Raw genomic sequence first — 6281 nt, forward strand, 5'->3', positions numbered from 1 at the left:
TCGATGCACTTACGCCCCTGCGCCATCTTATATATTCCGTCCGGATTTATTGGACCAAACTATGCAGCCACCCGTAGGTCACCGCACACCTCACGTTATGTATTCCTGCTCTCTCCACTTGCATCGCCATACGACCACTACATCATCTTCATTGTCCGGTCACCCTAGCCTACTAACTTGTCGGCATGCCTCTGTCGATCTTCAAGTTTGATCACTATCGGTAACTGTTGCTATGCCGGATCTCGAAGACGATAGCCCGGGATGGGTTTTATTGAAATGAGAAACGGACAAAGTGATGCAGTTACTCTCATTGGGCTGATTGTTCTTAGGTGACCTAATATTTGTGCTCATTTGTTTCTTATTTTTATTTAATAAGTTTGCAAGGTTTGGTTTCAGGAAGAAGAATACATTGATATATTGATCAAGATTTATCTATTAGATGTTGGAGCACTAATTGATAGATATGAGATTGAAGAGGACGCAATGTCCATATTTGAGGAGGCTCGGAAGAAACAAGTGTGCAAGCTAGAGAAGGCAAAAGAGAAGAGCAATAAGGAGATGGAGAAAGTACTGACTGGGCTTGTAGAGCAATCAAGTTATCTTTCTATTGAAGTTTGTAATTTTGTTAGTCATTTTCTTTTGGATCATTTTCTCCAAGTGAGGAATTAGTGAAGTATGTGCCAAATAAAGATGGCATCGAATGAAATAACTGAGTAGTAAAACTTTAACTTGATGAACTCAGAGTAAATGATTTGTTTTGGAGAGTTAAGGCTAGGTGTTTATCTAGGAACCACTTTTATTTAACGGTGCAAATACAAAACGTTAAGATATAAGGGGCCATATAAGGGAGAAAATTTTGAGGGAACAACTAGAGATGCTCTTAGGAAAGGAGAAGCGTTAAGTGGATCACGTTTCCTGTTCGGTCAACTCATTTAAGCTGGAGGATCAACCTCTTTTGTGGATCAACGTAGATTTGACATGCTTCATGTATCTTGTCAAGTTCCTCGCCTCTGGAAATGTATTAGAGACACTTGACGGGCCATGTTCAATTTATATTTCAACTGTCTTAGTTTGCAAGCTTGGTTATTATTGGGTCTCTACGTTTTTTAAGTTCATTATATCGACACTAAAGAAATAAACATTTTCGATTGAGTCAATCCTATTACAACACTCATAGAGCATCTACTAATATGTGCAATCAAAGCCGATGGCTGCACCAACATGTGAGAGATCATGGTGTAGTAAAATATCATCCTTAAAGTTGTGATAACTAGGGAGGCATCAACACAGAATGACGCTATGGTTGCCTTGCGAGCTGGCCCAGACGTGGATACCGGGGTAGGCGCTTTGACTCAAGATGCTATGGTGATCATGGAGGACATGACAATGGCGACAACCACTGCTGCAGTGAGGAGGCTCAGACAGAGGGTCACTGACATCGGAGAAGAATTAACCTTTTGAAGCAAATGTAAACAAGGAAGAGAGCAGACAAAAGATTAGTCGAGTGAGAGAGCATCGTGCGCTTGTGCATCTCAATACCCAAAGTGTGGCATACATAAGAGTGTGACTGGTAGTGTAACCTTCTAGGGATTTGAATAATAAAAATGAATGAGAAAGAGTGTCTGCATGAAGCACTACAATCTTGGCACATAGTGTTGGCCTTTTTTCACAGGAGTTGTGCGGGTCATCTTGCTGATTAGGAACATTTGGCTTCAGGCCTTCAACACTTCATCCTAAATCATTTTCTTTCGTTCTGTACCGACGAGAACTTCAATTAATTACAAGGATATAATAAAGTGATGGCGGGACTCGGCAAGTGTATCATGCACTGAATGATCCATAGTATGCTCCCGAAAGAGCATCCAAGTTAAATTATTAATTAACCCAACATGATGCTAGGAAAGATCATCCTGAAACTGAGCCTCGTCTAAAAAATCACTTGACAAAGGAAAGCTTAAAAACGTGTAGAAAGCTAGTTAGCATGATGCACACCTATGCAGAATCTGAGGTGAACGAAAGCACAAGATATCTGCCCAAAACCGTCTCCCATATGCCTCCCAATGTCTCATGCTCCTCAGTTAACCTGGCTGCACATGCTTCGTCAAAAGATTTAGAACCTTTCCGGAGACCGATCCGAAGGAGAAACGAGAGTTTTTTGAACATCTGACATGATAGTCCAATGTACATACCAAATGGGACAAAATATCAGTTGTCACAGAACTTCCATATTCCAAGTTGTACAATAAGAAATGCTCAATTTAAGCAAGAAAAAATAATAAACAGTGCCTAGTGCAAGTTATAAAGCTAAAGAAAACACTGAACAATAATTGTGGGTGTTTACTCAAGGCTGCAAGCCAAAGCTTCAGAGATTTTCACTCAACACGCGGTGAAAACTCAATTCCATGTCTTAAGCTGGAGATACATGAGAATAACAAACCTTAATGACGATGTCAGACTTGGCTTCAACCAAAGAATCTCTCAGGTTCTGGGCCCGCGCCGGACCCTGAAAAAGCAACAAAAAAATATTCGATGAGCCAGCGCACAAACTTACAAACTTTAACCCACGTAGAGAACAAAAAAAGTATCTATTAAATCCATTACTCAATTTGAACACGCTGACTGATATGTATATCCAAGTAGTGTCTCGAGTAGATAGACATGTAAATCTCCAGAGTTAGGAAAGAACCAGTGCAGCAAAGGGAGCAAAGTGAAGCTGGGACTGAATATGTGAGCCCCATCCGATGACTCCGATCTGCTTGACGATCTTGAATGCCTCTAGGGGGCAGCGACGAGAGGTTCTACTGGACCCTCACGATGTTACTGCATGGAACAAAACACACAAAACAAATTGTCAAAACTAAATCTTGGGGAGGGATAACGATAACGATGGAATGGTAGTTCTGTAAAAATGCAGACAACCTTGCTTGATCAAGAAGATGGTACTTTGAACCGATTAATCATTGACTAAAATGTTCCACCTGTGCATGCCAGATATGCGCCACCTTGCTGTTTCAGGCCTCCATTACATGTTGCTTGCTTATATATACAATATATCGTAATTTTTGTCTTATTTTCGACGTAAAAAGAGACTGTAAGAAAATATATAATCGCCGTAAAAAATATTTGATGTTATATAAATTTACAAACGTAAAGACATAGCGTAAAATATACATAAACTTCAAATTTTCTTGTCTTATGACTTATATATTTATTTTCTTATGCAAAATTTTACGTAGTGAATTAATAGGAATGTAACTATTTGAATTCTAAATGTAATTTAATATATAGGTCTTACTTCTTGATGAGCTACAACACCTGAAACGAAAAATAACACTAGGATTGTTAGGTGGAGCTTGATGAAGCAGTAATGCCTAGCCAAAACACTTCCTATCTTTAAAAGCCAGCTAGCTACATCCCATATAGAAGAATGGGCACTCAAAGTCGTAGTATAAGTACGTGTGGCTATGGGTCTATCTCCTTTATATTTTTCAGTATTACTTACCAGAAATAATGATCACATCAATAGCGGGTCAACTATGAGGGATATGTACTATAAAGGGACATGATGCATTGGAATTTTAGCTAGAGAAAGATCATCAAAAAACTTCAAATTGGGCGCGCCGTCTTGCCTAGAGCATCTTCATTGTGGAGATCTCCATGGCAAAAGTGTGATGATTCCGGGACAGTAATGGGCCTGCGCAACCAGGGGCCCAAAACTTAATTAGGGAGCCAATCCAGTGCGTGTGCATATTGCTGGCCCAGTCCTTAGCACCGAATACTATCCGGTGACTCCCGACGACCAAAGGCGAACGCGGCAGCGGCGACCAGGATGATGAAGGGAAGCTAATTTCTCGATCAATCCTCCGCACTGCAAAGCTAGCCTCAAACTAGCCACTCTGCGCCTGATTTTATTTTATTGAAACGGAGATGCTCTTACACCACATCCACAGTTGATTTTGCAGCTAGGCATTGGACATATATACATGGGCATTTATTTACAACATGATTCTGCTTTTTAGTCATATACTTTCTCTTGTTTCGCGTGTGTAAAGTTTTAGCTTCGTATATCATTTGTTTCTTGTCTAAATATCATATCCAGGTGAAGATGATGAGAAGATGGAATTGGAATGGACTGCTACACGACAGGAGCGGAGCGGGGTACGGCCGTTCGGGCCCACTTGGCAGCAGGAGATGCTTCTCGTACCGGCCCATCGGGCGCGCGAGGACCGAGGACTAGTCGTTGATACGTCCGGCCCCACCTGTCTGGCTGGCGAGTGAGACAGACGCGAGTAGACCGCGGCGAGATACGCCCGGCCACGCGGTGTCTCCTCGGCCCTCGCCGCCGCTCGGCCGCTATAAAAAGAGCGCCCCCGGGAGGACACAGCCACCCTCTCCCGTCTCAGCTCTCACCACGCCATCCGCATCCCAGCCGCACGTTCCCCCGTCGATCGCCATCTTCCCCTCTCCTCTCCTTCCCTCCCTCATGGCGCCCACGCCCTACTTCCTCCTCGGCGCCGCCCCGGAGGACACGCCGGCAGCTGACACGTCGGCCCATGCCGTCGCGCCGGACCACTCAACTGCGGTGGCGCGGGCGGGGCAGCGCCGCCAGGCGGCGTCCGGGCCGGGGAGGCAGCAGGCGGCCTCCGGCGGCGGCGGCGTCAAGAAGACCCCGAAGCGCGGCCCCGGCGTGGCGGAGCTCGAGCGCCTGCTCTGCGGCGGCGGCGGGCCGCCGCCCAGGAGGACCCCGAACCCGCAGCGCGGCCTCAGCGTGGCGGACCTCGAGCGCCTGCGCTGCGGCGGCGTCGACCCGCAGCACGACCTCAACTCCGTCGTCCTGCAGCAGCACCACGACTACCTGCCTGCCTTCGACGCCGCCACCACCGCGCCATACTACTCCAACCACAATCTCGCCGACACCATGACGGCCGCTCGCAAGGTACGTGCATTGGCTCGATGCGTTTGCAAAGCTCGGCATCATTCATCTAGATTTGTCAGAACTAACTGATTACTATGTTGCAACAACCGATCGACATGCAGGAGACGGCCGGAGAAGGGTTCGCGGCAGCGGAGGGGAGGAAGGAGGTGCGGGAGATCGAGTTCTTCCCGACGAGGGTCACCTGCCACGGCGATCCCGACGAGTCCGAGCTGCGCACGCCGCCGCCCTCCTCCTCGTCGCCACCCGGCGGCGTCGGTGGCTCCCTGGACCTGTCCCTGAGGCTCTAGCTAGGGTTTGGATCTCCGATCAGTATCCGGCCGTAGATCCATGAACGAGTTCTTGGATTGTTTTGATTAATGCTTGTCATTTCTGGAGCTGATAACAGTTTGCCAAACATGCATGCATGTATCGGATGAAACATGTATGAAAATCTATAAATAGACTTATATGGAACGGATGGAGTACTACCCCGTTTCTTTCCTTTTTAATTCATTGTCATTTTTTGAAATTCACAATATTATTTGGTTCGTGAATTTATTTTTAATTAACAAACATTCATTAAAATTCATGAATATTTTTTTGGATTTATGTACATTTTTTATGAACCTTTGCAATTCATGTGTATGTTTTCATATTCATGAACATTTTTGAATTTGTGATCATTTTCAGAAATTGGGAAACTCTTATGAATTAAAGAATAGTTTTAGAAAACTTCCAAACATACTTGATATTCATGAATATTTTTCTTTTAGCCGGCAACCACTAGAAAGAAGAACATAGCTACGACAAAAATAGTAGAGCAAATTTTTTTTATGAAACAATAGTAGAGCAAGCTAAAATACACAAGCGATTGCGCTGGGAAAAAACACTATTTTTTTTTCTAGAATATGCACGAGTGTGCATATCATATATTATAGAAGAAAATGGTGAAGAAACCCTCCACAAGGTTTACATATTATTTACATGGCCCATGGACCTCACCCACACATTGTCTCTACTAGGTGCTACTCACCGCCTACCCGCCTAGTTATACCACCAAAGAAGGAGTCCAGATCACTCTTAAGCAGTCCCGCAGACCTCCAAATCCGTCCTTCGTGCTCAATGTCCCGAAGCAGCAGCTGGAGTGACGGTGTTTCTCCATCGAAGACTAGGAAAAAACACTACTGGGCCCAGCCCATAGCGCAAGGGGCTGCACGAGCCCTTCTCTGGGCATAGTGAGTAGGACTGTGGGAGAACGTAATTAAAAGGAAAAAGTGAGTAGGAGGACCTTTTTTTTTGCGGGGGGAAAGGAAAATCTCATTACTTAAGGTGGTGCATCATCCTTGCACAATTTCACAATTTCGTT

This window comes from Triticum dicoccoides, chromosome 1B, assembly GCF_002162155.2.
Source record: "Triticum dicoccoides isolate Atlit2015 ecotype Zavitan chromosome 1B, WEW_v2.0, whole genome shotgun sequence".
NCBI lineage: Eukaryota > Viridiplantae > Streptophyta > Magnoliopsida > Poales > Poaceae > Triticum > Triticum dicoccoides.